The sequence below is a fragment of the Dipteris shenzhenensis genome, chromosome 8, assembly GCF_047967505.1.
Source record: "Dipteris shenzhenensis isolate YYH24624 ecotype China chromosome 8, Dip_SZ_1.0, whole genome shotgun sequence".
In the NCBI taxonomy this organism is placed as follows: domain Eukaryota; kingdom Viridiplantae; phylum Streptophyta; class Polypodiopsida; order Gleicheniales; family Dipteridaceae; genus Dipteris; species Dipteris shenzhenensis.
Window position 1 is genome coordinate 41,352,508 of NC_141603.1, and position 18,288 is coordinate 41,370,795.

General features: G+C 41.1%; 1 non-coding gene across 1 annotated transcript; it reads left to right on the forward strand.

The window, feature by feature from the left end:
- Positions 1-1,711: 1,711 nt before the first annotated feature.
- LOC147899513 (U5 spliceosomal RNA) lies at positions 1,712-1,831 on the forward strand. The gene has a single exon (XR_015541476.1). It is a non-coding gene; the product is annotated as a U5 spliceosomal RNA (small nuclear RNA).
- Positions 1,832-18,288: the final 16,457 nt, after the last annotated feature.

The window sequence follows — 18,288 nt, forward strand, 5'->3', positions numbered from 1 at the left end:
TGTGGCGTTGTCTCCCACTATGAAGGGCAAATGTCTCAAATTTGCCCACCGCTGACTAACGAAGTTCCTACTATAGCTCGGATTTCCATCAAAATCTTCGTACTGGAGTTGCTTATACATAGAAATTAGATGAGCGAATCGAAATGAATGAAGTGTGGATGACAAAAGAATTTGTAATTCTAGGACAAAACATTCGATTTAGGTTCAATTTTGTCGAGCGCAATGGTTTCACACAATAGGAAACAATCTGAAGATCAGAAGCATAAGTAATCCTCAGCAAAATGAGATTGCAATAGTATTGCAGAAATTTCTATTGCCGTATGTTTGTCCATTACTTTGAAGCCAAAAACTCTTATGAGCAAGCTCTATGAATTGTTCAACTATGGCAATCAGCAACCTCTATGACAATCACATAATAGAATTATCTACGAAATAGCCAAAATAAGAATGGTACTGTAATTCTGAACGAAACAACCAAAAAATCGTTTGATTAAAGACACTCCAAGCAAACTTCTTTTTGCTGTTGGTTGAAGATGTTGCAAATAGACCTCCGCACTTGTAAGCGCAAAGATGGAAATCGAGTCGCTCTCTACTTATGCCTCTTGCAATGCAGGTTCAAGCATTTATATAGTTTTCCTTTGAAAAGCATGTATATGCTTTTCATGCTTTAGTGAAAAGCTTAGCCTTTAAATCAACCCAAACCAAATCAAGGCCCTAAGATCAAACCAAATCAAGGGCATATATCCATGACACGTGGCTCAAGCATGGTGTGAGAAAACCGAAACATCTCCCTATGCTACTTGTCATAAAAATCAACCTCAAGATCATAAAGATGCCTTTGATGTGCTAGACAAAGTGATCGACATCTTCACACCATGTTTAACGAACACTATGATTGTATAATTGATACATGACTTGCAAAGGTAGTTGAAGTATGGTCATTGGTAGGTTTAAACAACAAGGGAATAGTTGTATCAATTGTTAGGATTGTTGAAGTATGGTCATTGTTATGCTTAAACAATGAGGGAATAGTCCTGGTTATCCATCTTAATCTCAACTTTCAACTCTATCAAAATTGAAGATAAGAGATTGTGATATAATGAATGGATCATGTAAACAAGATAAATGTTCATGGGTAGCTATTGCCAATCTCATAGTTGTACCTTAGTGAGTGAAGTGAGTTACAATAGCATTCTTATTTCTACCACTTCCATGAGGAGGCATGTGTAGATCTCATTACAAATATCCATCCTTCTTAGTAGGTCTTTAAAGGAAGTTGATGTCTCGACCCTCCTTCCCTAACTAATGTACGAGTACACCCATGTGGATTGCCCTAGTTTGATGTGAGGTCTTATAAGGTCAGCTTGAAGATGAGACATGCATTGAAAAAGTGTTATATTTGCATGCTTCTTTATTCCACATAGGAGTTGTGCAAAGTATAAACTTACAAACGAAATTCCGAATCTAAATCATCATGTGCAACTTCATGGGCAACATGATAAAAGAACGCATCGTATGGAAGGAGTCTCCAATGCATTGACATCCCCAGTACCCAAACTCAAACCTTTGTCTCTTCACCCCACCTTCCCTAATTAGTTTACCGGTGCACCCACTTGACACGTGTTATATTTGCATCCCACATATGGTCAATGCAAGGGGCTAGTGTTTGGTGTTGAATATAGACTTACAAACGGGCTGCAACGAGCATGGAAGCTGTGTGTTGAGCACAGAGCGAACTATTCTTTCGCCTTTTACTAAAGAATACCGTGTGCTCGTCACAAAAAGCAGATTATCCGAATTTTTGGTGCGGCTCATCTCTCTCTCAGAGGAGTCCTTCAAGTTAATTTTCAACACGAAGCGGCTGTCGGTACTCTGATTCTCGTATAGCCTGAGCCTTTTTTTTCACAACCCATCGTCCTTCAAAGCCTATCGTGCAGGCTTGGCAGAGTTGTGTGTACCTCGTTTTCTTTTGTTTCTCTTTAACCTTGAGCCCTATGCTTCAAAAATGCATCATCCTTGGGGAGTTGTGTACTTTGTTTTCATTTCACAAGGTATTGGTGTGGATGCGTTTCAATGGTATTGTGGGTCTCTCAAACTTGTATTGCTGCATTCAATGGGCTATGAGACTGGAAGCCAAATCACACCAAGCATTTTTGAAGCACTGTGTGTACAGAGCCAGTAATGAAGCGAGCTTCGAACGATGGATACCAGCGGATCCTTAAAGCACGTGCTATGCGTCTTGCTTTTAGTAGATGGGTGACCGACCCTAGCACGTTTCTGTTCCACCCTCCTGAAGAAGAATAAACTGCCCAGTTTCTTGACATTTATCTGTGGTATGCGGTACATACGACACTGTCCTTCACCACTCGCATAATCCTCTGTTGCACGATTTTGTGCAGGCTGCTTTCAAAGCTGAACGAAGATTCATCTTGAAAACATGCCTTGTCCACAGGGCACCATCTATAAGAATGCAAGGCACTACAGTCAGAGAGGGGGGAAATGGCATCATCCCTCGAATCCCCAATATATGTACTGGTGTCGTGTAACAAACAACACAAGCAGAAAAAACCAACACAAACAGAGATTTTACTGCGAAAACAGTATGCCATCACACTGCCACCCAGCCAGACCCTGCCCCAGCTCATGTTTGCATACAACATGCCCTATAAAATCGAACAGAAGGATGAGACTGCAAATAACGAAGCTTCACTTCAGAACTTGCATTTTTCTGATATCACACTAGGTAGGTAGGCAGATGCACCAAACCTTGATTATGGAAGTTGCCTTGCTCATGATCCTCACTTAAGCCACACTAATAAAGCTAGGATCGCTCTCCTTGCAGTTCTCTGTTTTCAACAGCCTATTTTCATAGCTGAATTAGGATGTCATTCATGGTATATCCATGAAGCTACGTAGTAAAACCATGAGAACAAACCGGCAAGTGGTGACAGTATATAGAAATGTAGAGAATGAGACCAAGGACGGAGTGTTCTTCCAGTACTAAATCTTGTGAAAAGGGCCAACACGACAAGGGATGACTTGCTTAAAACTGAAAACGAAACGTCTGCTCGTTCAGGTCCAGTGCACACGCAGGAAAAAATGCGTGGCCAGTGCTCACTTGATGAGACCTTGAAGCTCAAGATGAATTGACGCATGGGAAGTAGTTCAAAAATCTGACAAAGATTGTCTGAGTGAATGTCCAAATGTGTAATTGGCCATAGGGGCACATGCATCGGAGACACTCAGGAGTAAAATCTGTACGTGCACCTTTGCCAGTGGCTGGGCAGAGGAGCTTCAGCTGCTGTGGATTCCTGCAAAGGCCAGAGACAAATGGCAACCTCCCATTGGATGCACGAGAAATGGCGCTCCAGTTGCCAATTGCCAACTCTTCAACCTACAGAATGGAGGTGCAAGTTTGAGCACCGAACGACTTGTTTCCACGCAGGCAGGTGCAGTGCTGGTTTCAGCACCGAATGGCAAAAGGAGTCCATGAATTTTGGTGGATCCAAATGTTTGAACGGGAAGCTGAAACGGCAACCTCACGTGAGAACTCCATTGATCTCCATGTCCTCACTTGAATGCGGGCATTTAGCCCTGCATGGAAATAGGTAGAAAGTGGAGCTGGGGTCGCTATGGAAAAGCCTGTAATCAAGCGTGTGGACAATCTGAGACGCAGCCAGTTTCGCAAATTCTTTCTCCCGTGTGCACAGACTCTCATTCCCTTGAGTCTCCGCAATTTTACTGTTTCTAAAGATAGACTGCCTTTCTCCAGTCAAAAAGAATGCAAGGTATTTCACGTTAGGTCATAGCAATGAGCACTGAGCACTACGACACTTGTGCATCAACCTCCTGGCAAGTCTGTCACATCCCCCCTCTTGAGACAACAAACAAACTCGTTTGCACTTTAAGCTTTTCGAGTAGTCCCTGTTTAATACGATGTGCGGTTTTTTTTCAAGTTCCCCATAGGTAAAATGCTCCTATAGACCACTTCCTCACTTCCTAATTTTATAGACCGCGTCCTTGTCACAAAGCTTTGACCTTTGCTTTTGTGCACCAAAGGTTCGAGTTGGATGCCACGAGGGTTGACAGCGTGGCAATTTAAGTCTTTGTCATGTTGTGGGCTATGTAGACATGGGGAAAAGGTGATGGGGTTTTTGCAACGGAAAATCAATTAAGTTTTGCACACAAAGTAGTACAGTGATGCGTAAAAAGTCCAAAGAATTGAGTAATGGTGTTAGAGGTTATTTAATGTCCATTGGTAGATATTCGAATCAAGGAAGTTGACACATTTACTAAGGTGGCATCACAAAAACCTGGCTTTGGTATGTGATGAGCACTTGTAAAAGAGCTCTTGCAGCAATTTGTGGAAAATATCTTTCTTTGATCAATCTATCATCAAGTGGCATTGCATGTTGCAGCATAGTTTCCCATGCTAATAATGTTATATTAGTATTACATGCTCCATAACATATGAGATATTGCAAAATATTGTGGTGTTTCAAACTCTATTTTATAAATATAACTATGCTAAATGACATTCTATGCGGCATTCTTATAAATTAATATCATGAACCACCTACTTATATCAATCTAACATCACCCTTCTAAAATCATGAAAGCTAAAGCAATCTCAACATCATGAGGAGAGGTTTCTTCAAGCAAAGTAAGGTCATCAATGAATCCATAGACCACCTACCTACATGAATTTAGGAACATGCTCAAACTCACCCTCTAAAAGGAGGAAAACTATAGCAATTTCAACCTCATGATAGTCACCCAAGAGCTTGAATAACATATACTTCATGATGCATAGCAAGGACTAGCTACTATAAACTCCCCACAAATATAAACATATGTCGTCATACATATATACATGCACCTACCCACGCTTGAGCAGCCTAAGTATGTGATCGAAACATATATACATGCACCCACCCACACTTGATCATCCTCAATATGTGATCGAAAGCTCAACTTCTTATAAATGCTCAAACCTAGGCTTGGAGTGAGTAAGAATGTGATGGTTTGATGAGGGTTTGAGTAAGTCGAGTCGTGTGGATTCTAGTAAGGGCTCCTACGGGAAAAACTTTTAGCTAGACTCTAGCCAGTGTTGAACAACTCTAGCAATGAGCTATGCCAAATTGTTGTCACTTCTTTTCTCTTTTATATACTGAGGTTTTAGTCACCTACAAGTGTTGTCAATCCCTTGTAGCTTATGTATCATATGAGAGATGTAGGCTAAAGCATTGGAAGCAACAAGGGCGTAGTAAAGATGAAGTGTTCTTCATTGAAGTTGATGGAAGTTTTTCACTTACATTGGGTTTCACGGTTATAAAAGTTGTAAGTTTAGGAAAGGCTGTAGGGTTCAAGAAATATTCTATGTTCCAAAAAGTTTATTGGGTTCAAAAAAGGATATAGAATTCTCAAAAGGTATAGAGTTAAGAGCTAGTGGGAGAGATGGATAGTGAAAGTAGAATGGGGTTTGGAGTTTAAAAAAAGAATAGATATGAGAAATGTAATGTAGGGAGAGGGAAAAAGAGCTAGAGATTATAATGGATGGAGGAGATGATAGTAGGAGTGGGAGATTACAAGATTAGAGCATGCTATCACACAATAATAGTGCTAAGGTAACATGGACACAAAGAGATGGGTGTCTTGGCATTATGGCGTATCTAAAAATGAGTTTGTCATAGAATGTATTAAGGAATTTCAGTCTTTATGGACTCTTGACTAAGATCTAGAGTTGTGCGTCATGAGAGTTTCTGTAGTAATGTTCAGCTACCATAGTAAGATCAAGATTTCTCTAGGAATTTCTCAATATTGCAAGAGGAGCTATGCCACTACTACATACACATCGATCTCATGTTGACTATACTTGATTGTTCTTTGACCATTATGTTTAGGAAAATCTCAAAACTTGCTATGATACAATGTGCATGAGAGGTGATGATTAGAAGCCTATGTGCATGCATGCACATGCACACTCGCATTTGCATGTGTGCACATGCACACACACCTATGCAGATGCATACGTGCATGCACGTAGGTGCATATGCATGCATTCACGTGTGCCCATGTGCGTGCACATGTAGACACTTACACACAAATACACAGCACATACATGCACGCACACAAACACACCAGTGCATGTATGGTTGTAATACTAAACATACATTAAAAATAAATAAAGAAATTGATTAGTAAATGTATCTCACATGCACACACTTATTTCTTTACACACGAACACACACATACCCACGAATACTTCCCCAACTATGAATTATTCTTTTATGTACCCCCGTGCATGTATGGTTGTAATACTAAACACACATTAAAAATAAATAAATAAATTGATTAGTAAATGTATCTCACATGCACACTAATTTATTTATAATACCTATACCCATCCCCCAATTTTCTCCTTATCTCTCTATTTCCCTTCACCCAACCCCCACACTATTTCTTTATGCTTTAAAGTATCTCTTTTCAATTTCTTCCCCTTCCTTTCCTTTTTTAACTCCTTACAAAAAACCCCCTGGTATTTCCCACCTATCACACTTTCACCTAACCACTCCATTTCACTATCCCTCCCCTTATTTTTATCTAAAGGATTTCTACTAACATTTTCTTTCTCATATCTATAATTTTGTTCATAAAACTTAAGTTTGCAAAAATGCCTCACTTTTCATACCACTACTTATTCACTCATATTTTCACAACTTGCTTTGTAAGTCCTTGTTAAGTGGTTATTTTTATTGTGACTCTGATAACAAGGGAGGGGTGTTTATGACACTTGTCTTCCCAACTAAGATTTAATTGGTTCTTACCACGTTTGCTTATTGGATGGTAGCAGGTATGCAGACTCCCCTCTTCAATAAAAGTGATGCTTGCTATGACTTATCAAAGTGCAACCTTTTGAACAATTGTGCATTCTACAATTTTTTTAAAAACGTCCACCTCTCATCAACCTTTTGACAAAACATTAGCGTTCAATATTTTTCATTAATGACAATTGCTCTCTCTTTTGAGCTCAATTGCTTTCATTTCACTATGGAAAGGGGTCTTGTCGAGTCTAAAACACACACACACACACACACATTGTACGATGCATGCAGGTAAACACACACCTGTGCACATGCACAAAATGCATGTATGCATGTGTACACATGCACATGTGCTCATGCATGTGCATTCTTATGTGCTTGCACACACACACACACACACACACACACACACACACACACATGCACGCACACACACATGCATGTGTGTGGGTACATGCACATGCACATGCACACGTGCATGGGCACATGCGTGCACACCCATGCACACATGCACATGCATGTGTGCACATGTGCACACACACACACAAACACACACACACACATTCAAGCACACACATGCATGTATGTGGGTACATGTGCATGCACATGGGCATGGACACATGCCCTACACATGCAACACACACACATACACACATGCACATGCGTGCACACCCATGCACATGCACGTGCACACACACACACCCACACACACACACACACACAAAAATGTAGGAAGAATGGAGAGAGGATAGGCACATGACTAACCTAATTATACGCTGCTTTCCATTACAAAGAAATATAAGCTACCACCCCTTTGGAGATGATGGTGCTGAGCTAAAGAATATTACGTCATGGTGGTCGATCTTTGTCCCCTCTTTGTGTGGAGTTGTAGTCTTGTATGCGACAACATCCTAGCTATGCTTGATGTGTGTTACTTCTCTTGTCTTGTATGCCACAGATGATTCTCATCTGAGTAATGGATATCTTGTGTTGCTTTTCATTGACTAAGCATCGAAATGTTTTTGTAGAATGTTGTTAGGACGTTGTTTGAGCACCGTGGTTGGGCCATGTTATTTGTGTAGTCATGATAGTCCTATTTGTTTGGGCATTGCTTGCTTTTAGTTCATCATGTGCTTCTATCATGGTTGCATTGGAGTGTTCCATCATGTGTATTTGCATCTCTCTTTGGTTCTACTTTGTGGTCATTTTGCTACTTTTTCTTGTTATCATTACAATAATTACTAGCGACATTGGTATGCCATTGTTGTGTGGTTAGTGTACAAGTAGCTTCCATTCCCAAGAATTAGTTTGGTTTGTAGAAGCGGCTTGCATTCCCAAGAAGAGAAGAGGGAGCACATGAAGAAGAAACCAAAAGGTTAAAGCAGGAATCTCTCTCTCTCTCTCTCTCTCTCATGAAAAATAAATACAAACAACTCTCTCAAAATGAACATACAGAAGTGGACCCTACAAAAAATCCCTATCTTTACCTCAAACATAGCATAACAGAATGAACCTCACAAATCACATAATCTCTCAAGACACTATATCTCAAGCTCAAGTAAGTGGATTCATGAGCTTTCTAAACAAAATCATAGTAAAGAAGAGCTAGAGAAAGATGAATATGCCTTAAGAAGGAGGGCTTGCTTCTCAACAGCAGTGGCAAGGGCTTATGCCTTAATAAGATCAAGGGCTTATGCCTTGATGAAGTAAGGGCTTGCACTCTCTCACATGGATAGAGCATGATTTGATCTAATACCCTATTGGAGGATTGGGAAGAGAGAGTGGATAACTATATACTATGCACTATACACTATGTTGTATTGGACATAACATGTGTGTGTGTGTATGCGTGTGTGTCCCTTAGGGTTAGGACTAGGGTTTGACCCTATGGCCTTATGGTATGGTGCATTTTACACCATCTTGAACAATAATTGTACACTCAACCCCAATCCTTCATGCTTGTGGCCATGCCTCTCACAACACCTCCTCTCACTCGACCTTGCTTCTCACTCCACAATGATATGCCAAAGGTACATATGTGAATGTGATTTGCAGTGGCTCTGTCTTTAACTTTGTATATGTTCTCTCTCATCTTACTAGATAACTATTGGAGTTTCCTCCTAGACCTCTACTTATATAATTTTTAATGCTCTCTCACCTCTTACAACCTTGAGATGATATACTCACCTAAAATAGATAGATCTAATGCAAATATGAGGGTGGGAGAGAGGAGGGAATAATATGTAACCTAAATCCTCTCTCCACATAGCTTCCCAGTCTTCTTGTGTACCACAAAAGGAAACGCTAATTACTTTAGTACATAGATAGATAAATCTTGCTCAGAGCAATGAATTACGCTCTTCCATTACACTTGAGAGGTATATGGTGTTGATAAATAGACACTAATGTTCTTTGTAACTTAGTGGAGTCCCATGCAAACACATATTAGTACAAGCTTAAGAAATAATACTTGAAATTGCTAGCATAGCTCAATGGGGAATGTAAAAGTCCCTAATTCCTCCAAGTTGGTGAGCTTAATGCATGGCTTATTGGCTGTATGTGAAGATACAAACCATCTATTTTTGTAAGTGGTGCAAAGAAGATTATAAACAAGCTATAAGGGGATATCTAGTCTCCTTCCCAAATTAAGGGAGCAAGTATTGAGAAGCCTATGCTAGGAATTTAAGGCTTGCAGGGTAGATCAAGTGTGGGAGAGAACAATTGTGAAAGCAAAATGGGTGTAGGAATGGAGGGAACGATTATAGTAGGGTAGAAGGAGTGAGAGAGGGTAAGGGAGAGGAGAAGATGGGATGAAGAAGGGTTTGGAGAGTATAATAATAAGAGGGGTTGGAAGGGTTATGGCTTACTGTAAGGGATGGAACATACTTGTGCACGTTTTAGTGCAAGGGGGCATGGACACAAGGAGAAAATTCACATGAACACGAAAGCTCTATTGAACTTTGAGCCCCAAAAAACTTAGAGGAAAGTTCTTGTGGGTCTATATCTACCATGCCATTCAATGAGGCTAGATATTGCCTTGTACCTTTGAAGTGGTTGATGGGAGGTAGGGTAGTCATAGGAGGTTGGGTCCTCAGTATCCAAATCCAAGCATTGCCTTCATGAGAGAAAGAAAGGTTTATTGAGAGCATATAGTTCTTTGGGAGACTATTGAGAGTTTGTGAGATTTCTCAGATTTCAGAGTTCTTCATCCTTCTTTCTTCAATGTGAGTGAGAAAACTATAATCGAAAACAACACTTGAAGGTTTCTGTGAGAGCTAGCTTCACCCTCGGACTGCAACAGACAGCGCCAGCAGCCCACAAACTTCAACAAAGGCTCAGCAGCAGCCTTGCATGACCTCCAACAACTCGTAGAACATCCATTCCATCGGCATCCAGCCCCTCTCCTTAATCAGCTGCCATACGGTAGCTGTCGGTCATGGGCCAGCAGTAGCAGCTCTAAGGCCAACGCCTCGCTAAGCCAACGACTCTTGGCGGCCCATCGACTAGCCACCTCGAATATCCAACGAGCTTATGCAAGCTCCATACAAGCTGACAGCACCTTCAGCCTCCTAACAACAGACAACTGCATCACCAGCCTCTCTTAAAGGCTCTTGCATAAGCCATCTACGGTAGCTCCTCCAACTCGTGGCTCTATAACAAAGCTCACCTCCGTAGCGGCTGCTCTAGCCCATGTACAACAAACTGCAGCGGATGCTGCTCCATAGTTTGCAATGACCAACTCAATGGTGGCCACAGCCATGTGATAGCACAAACAGCTCTACGGGCCTCTACAGGCTCCAAATGGCATCCAGATCAGCCTCCAACACCTAGCAACCCTACAACACCGGACTGTTGTAGCATCGCTCCTACAACAGCCTAGCGGCAACTTCTTCAAGCGCAGTCATGGGAGGCTCTCCAAGCAATGAACTCTATAGCCGAGCTTCACCACAAACTTGACGTAGCCTGATGGCTGACTCTACACATAGCTCACCAACAAGGCTCAACCGCATCTTCAACACTGACAGCACCTCTCTAGCCTGATGCTCAGACGACCTTCACCCACCATCGTCCTTGACTCCCTGACCACGAGCAACAGCTACAAGCTATCTTCAAACAGCATGGTCAACGTGAACACAATAGTTTCAAGGCCTTTAAAGCCATCGCTTCAATGGGCAACTCCTAGCCCCACTGCTACATCGACAAAACAATGCCTCCAACACGCAATGCTCCAAATGACACTTGCAGTATCAACAGAATCTCCAAGATTTCGGAGCATCTTGCAAATATTCTGGTTGCCCATGTTGTGACACATGGTAGAAGTTGAGGATAGGGTTGGTAATGTTAACCTTGGGTCAAATTAGCCCAATCAGGTCGGGTCACCATAGTTTGGTCAGGGCCTTGACACGTGGCAGATAAGAACAAACCATGGTCAAGGTACATTGACTCAACCAGACTACCACATCAGCTTACCTACCCATTGCCACATCAGTAGGTTGACCTCAATTGCCACATCATCCTTTGATCAAGTCAACTTGCCACCTTATCTTGCCAACAACCATGTTAGCATGTCATGTGTGACACCTCATCAGTGCCAGCTGAACACCTTTGTCTCTTCATAGGCACAGTCTTCATTTGGCATGTGACCACTCATTGCCACCTCAGCACACTACTTCATAGGGACACCTCTTGCTAAGCACAATGCCACATCATCTCACTGCATGTGACTCACAGTGCCACATCATCATTGAGCACATTTGCACTCCTTTTGCCCCTCCACCTAGATCAAGTCGTATCTCTTGATCCAGGAAGAATTTGAGGGCACTCCAAAAAGGAAAGTTGCTCGATTTTTCATGCTCTACGTGCTTATCACATCATGCGCACATTTTGGTGCAAGTATCACTCACTTTTGGGCTTCGTCAATAAATCCACTTCCTACATGCACATCTACCTCTACATCAATGCATCTGACCCAACACTTAAAAATAACAAAAGAAAAAAAATTATTTGCTATTCTTTCATCAATTAATGATTAGTATAGATCTAGATCAGAGTAGACTAGATCGCCATAGAGGGGACACTTTGAATCTCCCCAAGTTACAATCTAAGCCATGTCTTAAAATTCCCGACTAGTACCTACTTGGAGTCAGTCCATACGCTCACAGACGGTATCACATCATCATAATATTTGAAACCTGACGTTCATCAGTTCAGTGAGCAGACTTCAGAGTGTTCAGAGGCATTGCTAATTGTTCAGTGGGCAGATAGCACATGATTTGATTTCACACACACATGCCATCATTGTAAAGCCTATTTTGCTATTTCACAGCATTGTGCACATCATTTTCGCCTTATAAAGCCTCTTGGATATTCCCAGCATCATTTGTCACAAGCCTTGTAATACAAATCGAATTTTATCTATTGCAGTTCTATCTTCGACAGTTCGGATTTCACTTGCTACAGTTAGTGTTTTGCAGTTGATTCATACTGTAATTTTTCACGACACTTTGAGTACATTCCTTGCACCATGTCTACGACTAGCAACCCCAATTTGAAGGCATGTGCTAAGCTAGACAACTCCAATTACGGCACATGGAAATACCAAATGGAGACCATTCTTGTACTTCAAGACAAATGGAAGTATGTCAATGGATATACACCTAGACCATTTTACGATCCAGCAATAGTAGCTCTACTCCACTTGTTGTCATCATAGCACCAGCAGTGGGATCTATAGCTACACAAACAATTTTCGCACATGTAGCAGATCCTGCCATTGCCTGGAGCTCAGGTAGAATGGCATAAGAAAGACAAGTTCGCATACCATCTGATCAAGTAGAATGTGCAAGATGTCATGCTAGGACAACTCAACACAGTCAAGACATCAAAAGAAGCATGGGATATGTTCGCAAATCTCTACAAGTCCAAGAACACTTACAGAATTCTCACATTAAGAAACCAAATCAACTAGAGTTTTCGCAACAACAGCAAAACCGGTCATGCTGACGTACTCAGAATCAAAGACTACAACAATCAACTCGCAGCAGCAGGAGAGACTATGAATCCGGCAGAAATGGTTCAAGTCATTTTAAATGGACTAGGAGAGGGATATGAGAATCTAATCCAGAGTATTGCCATCCAAAGGCAAATTTCAACACTAGAAGAACTTCAGTCGGTCCTACTTGGTGAAGAACTGAGGACGCAGGCTATTCATGCTCGAAAAGGTCATTCTAATGATTAGGCATTCACAGCTTCAGACAAAAGCAGAGGCAAAGGTAGATCATTCTAGTGAAGTGGTAATCATCGGCAACAACAAGGTCAGTTTGCATCAACATCAGCATCATCCTCAGCAACATCAGAATCAACAAAGAGAAAATCATTCCAATCGAGGAAGATTCAAAGGACCAGGGAATGCATCCACTAATGTGTCAAACGTCTAGTGCAACTACTATCATAAGTTTGGACACTATGAAAGGGATTGTCGCAAGAAGCAGTACGATCAAGGCGATCAATCTAGCAATAATTGAGGGAATTTTTGCAGAAGAGGAAATCATCGTGGTGGACATTCTAGTCACAATTATTTTGCAAATGAACATGGGAATATGTTTCTTGTAAGCGAGGAAATGTAGCAAACTGATACAGTGTACCTAGAGTGTACCTAGACACTGATTACAATCCCAAAGAGGATTTCAACTATCAAGTCGATCAAGCGGAATAGGATCCTTGGTACATTGATAGTGGTGCATCATCCTCGCATCATCTCAGATGACAAATCATCAGGAATGGTTCATAGAGATGAAACCATTAGAAGGTCAAAAAAATGTCACCTACACAGCAAATAATACACCGAATCCAGTTCAAGGGATAGGTGTTATCCCTATGAACAATTTCACTGGTACGAAAGGATTGGTGAAATATGTACTCTACATTCTGAAGCTCAACAAGAACCTCTTATCAGTAGGTCAAATGATGGAACACAACTATTGAGTCATCTTAGACAGAGATGAATGCACTATCAGAGATAAATCCAGAAGATGTCAGCTAGTAGCAAAAGGTGTCAAGGAAAGGACACTTGTACAAAATGCTAGCTACAGTACTAGATAAGCATGCCATGTCAGCTCAACCGCAACAGATGCCACTAGCTGCAAAATGGCACAAGAGATATGGTCATGTCAACTTCAAGTACTTGTTAGATCTCAGGAATCAGAATATGGCAATCGGGATTCCTAAGCTATAGTTTCTTGGAAAAGTTTACAAAACATGTTGCTTCGGCAAACAAAAGCGAACCAACTTTGGTAGAAGTATCTCTCGAGCATGAGGTATTCTTGATTTGATACATACAAATGTATGGGGTTATGCCCAGACGTGCAACATCAATGGTTCACTTTACTACTCGACCTTCATTGATGACTACAGTAGATATTGTTGGGTCTACTTTCTGAAAGAGAATCTGAAATGTTTTCCAGATTTCAAGAATTCAAAGCCATGGTAGAAAACCAGACAGGCAGAAAGATCAAAGTCATGAGATCAAATAGAGGAGGTGAATACATGTCTTCAACATTCATGAACTTTTGCAGAAGTCACAGTATTCGAAGACAATTCACATGTGCAGATACTCCTCAGCAGAATGCAAGAGCTGAAAGAAAGAATGGTACTTTAGTAGACAGTGCTAGAGCAATGCTTAGTGAGAAGAATCTTTTGAATCAGTATTGGGCAGAAGCAATAGCCACTGCAAACTATCTGCTTAATCGGCTTCCTAATGAACCGATTCAGGATATGACACCTTATGAAGCATTCAATGGACACAAGCCACACATTGGGCATCTCCACATATTTGGTTACATAGCATATGCCCACATACATGATGATGATCACAAGAAATTAGACGCGAAGTCTTGCAAATGCATCATGGTTGGCTATAGTGAAGAAAGCAAGGCATACAAGTTGTATGATCCCATCAACCGCAAGGTTATTATCTCCAAAGATGTAATCTTTGATGAGGAATCAAAATGGAAAACCTCAAACACACAAGAGATAGAAGCATCAACTTCACATTCATCTACAGAACAGGTTGATGAAGAAGAGCAAGAATTGCTAGCAACACCCCAAGCAGAGCCACAATAGCTCAAACAGTCTACTAGGGAAAGCAGACCTCTAGCTAGATTGACGTATGCTCAGAAAGGCCAAGCAATTCAGGTCAAAACCACCAACTATGCTTTTATGACTACCATCATGGCTATAGAAGAGCCAATTACTTCGAAGATGCAGTAGACAAGCCAGAATGGCAAATTGCTATGAATGAAGAAATGGATGCTTTGTATAAAAATAATACCTGGGAATTATGCGACCTTCCACCAGGAAAGAAGGCCATAGCAAACAAATGTGTATACAAAGTGAAGTACAATTTACATGGAAGTATTCAAAGATACAAAGCCAGACTAGTTGCAAAAGGATTTGCATAGCAATATGGTCAAGATTATGATGAGACTTATGCTCCAATAGCAAAGATGGATTCCATACGATTCTTGATATCACTAGCGACACTTAGCAGATGGAATGTGTACCAGCTCGATGTCAATAATTCATTTCTTAATGGTTACCTAGACGAGGAAGTCTACATGCAACAACCAACAGGTTATGTTGAACCAGGAAAGGAGAATAAGGTTTGCCATCTCAATAAAAGTCTCTACAGCTTAAAGCAAGCACCTAGAAGTTGGTACATCATAATTGACAAGTATTTTGCTAATCTCGGATATGTGAAGTCCAATGTAGATCATACTCTCTACTACAAAGTTCAAGGGGAAGACATTACTCTTGCACTTTTGTACATAGATGATCTGATTGTGATAGGAAGCAAGGATAGCTTCATCAAAAAACTAAAACAAGACTTATCTGGCAGAGTTTGACATGAAAGATCTTGGACTTATGCACTATTGTCTTGGAATTGAGTTTTGGAGAGATTTAGATAGCACATTCATGAGTCAACTCAAGTATGTTGACATTCTCCTGCAGAAGTTTCATATGACAAATTGCAAGATTGCAGCCACTCAAATGGAACAGAGTTTGAAACTTACTAAAGATTCAGAAAAGCCTACAGTCAATGACAGGTACTATAGGTAGCTCTTTGGATCTCTTATATATCTGACTATCACACTACTGGCATAGTTTATGGCAAATCCAAAACAGTCTCATTGGAATGTAGCCAAAAGAGTCTTGAGATACACCAGAGGTACAAGATAGTTTGGAATAGAATACAAAGGAAGTCATCCATGGTTGCATGGGATACTATGACAATGACTATGTCGGAGATCATGAGACCAGGAGATCGACAAAGGGATATGCATTTTTCCTTGGTCAAGGTGCTATATTGTGCTTATCAAACAAACAACCAACTATTTCTTTGTCTTCAACTAAAGCAGAATATAGGGCAGTCACTACAGGTGCATGTGAAGCTAGATGGCTCAGAAGACTATTGTCAAAAACAGATTACTTTGATGAGTAAAAGCCAACAACAATATACTGTGATAATCAATCGGTACAAGCATTGGCCAAGAATCCAGTATATCACTCTAGGACAAAGCACATTGTTGTTAGAGAGCACTTCATCAAAAAAAGAGTGTTACTTTTTGTGACATCACATTGCAGCATTGTGATAGTAAAGAAAATGTTGCAGACATCTTTACCAAACCACTTGGTAAAGAGCTTTTTGAGAAACACCGACTAGCTCTTGGTTTGATGCAGAGGAAGGACATTCCCATTAAAGGGGTGTGATGGAATGTAATGCTCAATCCTTCTTTGATTCCACAGAATCATCATCTTGAGGGAAGGCCTACTTCATGATGTTGATCTTGAGGGAAGGTGTTGAGAGTTCACGCTCAACATCATGTGATCATGTGTGTATAACACCATCATGTGATCATATGTGCATAGCACTAACCCAATAACGTGCTATAAAGGAAAGGGTTAGATGCCGTAACCCTAACCTTAAATGGGTTTGTATATATTCTACATTTTCAACTAAATCTAGTGTACAATTAGTCATTTGTGGTGTGCTCTCTAGCTATGCCCTCTCTCCTCATCTCCACTCTTCTCCTCTCCCCTCTTCATATTTTGTCAGTGTAGTGGTGAGTTTGTGTTGACATTCATTCTAGTTGGCCTCTACCATGTAGGTCATTGTGAAGCATAAAGTTTGTTAGAGCTCTTGGTGTGGCTGTTCACTCCGAGTAGTATGGGGTGGATTTTCGCTAGACAATTAGGAACTCACTCATTAAGATATGAATCATTCCACTGATGAAGTGAGTCCCTCAGGTGCTCACAATTTCTAATGGGAGGCCAAAGCATGATATGACATTCTCAAAAAGGGATTTGGTTGTTGCTCTCACATTGGACTTCCTAGTTTCCTTGGCCTTTGCCCAATTGGTGAAGTAGTCGGCCACCATGATAATGCATTAAGATTGTGTCCCTTTTGCTGCTACTAGACTAATAGGTCCTATGAAATCAATGACCCATTTTTTAAAGGGTTGGTCAGTAAGAACTCTTGTAAGAGGCATACAATCTTTCTTGTGGGGTATGGAAGTTCTTTGGCAGGGGTCACACTGCTTGGCAAATTTGGCTACGTTTGCAAAGAGAGTGGGCCGACCTAATGGGTCACGAGCTCCAAAGTGTCCTCTTGCAATGCCCAAGCGGGCTTCTTTCAATACCTCAACAAATTCATCTTCACGGATGTAGTGTGCATTATGCCATCCTTACCCATTTGGTATAACTGGTTGGCTATAAATTGATAAGGGATTGCGTCCTTGATTAGTTTTTGGGCCCTATCTTTGTTAAGGGCCTTATCCTGCCGAAACCATTGGCCCAAAAATGGCCAACCTGTGAGCCCATTTTGGTATTAGGTCTACAGGGAATAGCGAGGCATTTCGGAGATCATGGTCAACCCTAGTTGTAGGATCTCCATTTGGGAATATGGGACATATGGCCTGCCATGAAGTGTGTGCATCCCTTGTGGGCCACCACAGTGAAATCAAAATTTAGTAGGATGAGCATTCACCGCATGATGCGTCAGATCATGCAGGGCCTATTTACTAGATAGGGAAGTGGATGGTGGTCCACCAAGAACAAAAAATTGTTTGCCAGCATGTAGTGGTAGAACTTCTTAATGACATAGACCATTGCACGTGGAATATTAAAATCCCGCTTTGGTGCTCGCAAGATAGGGTGGAAGCTAGGATGAGTTTAAGAGTTTCATAGGAGGATGGCAAGCCTCCGTCCAATTGAATATGGTCAACAACTTGTATAGGGGGTGAGCAATCTTGGCATAGCCATATATTAACTTCAATAATAGCCTATAAGCCCAATAAATTGCTGCACACCCTTTGCATTTATAGGGGTGGTAGCTCCAAGATGAGCTTGATCTTGTTGTAATCCATAGAAATCCTATTCTTGGATACAACATGGCCTAAGATTACCT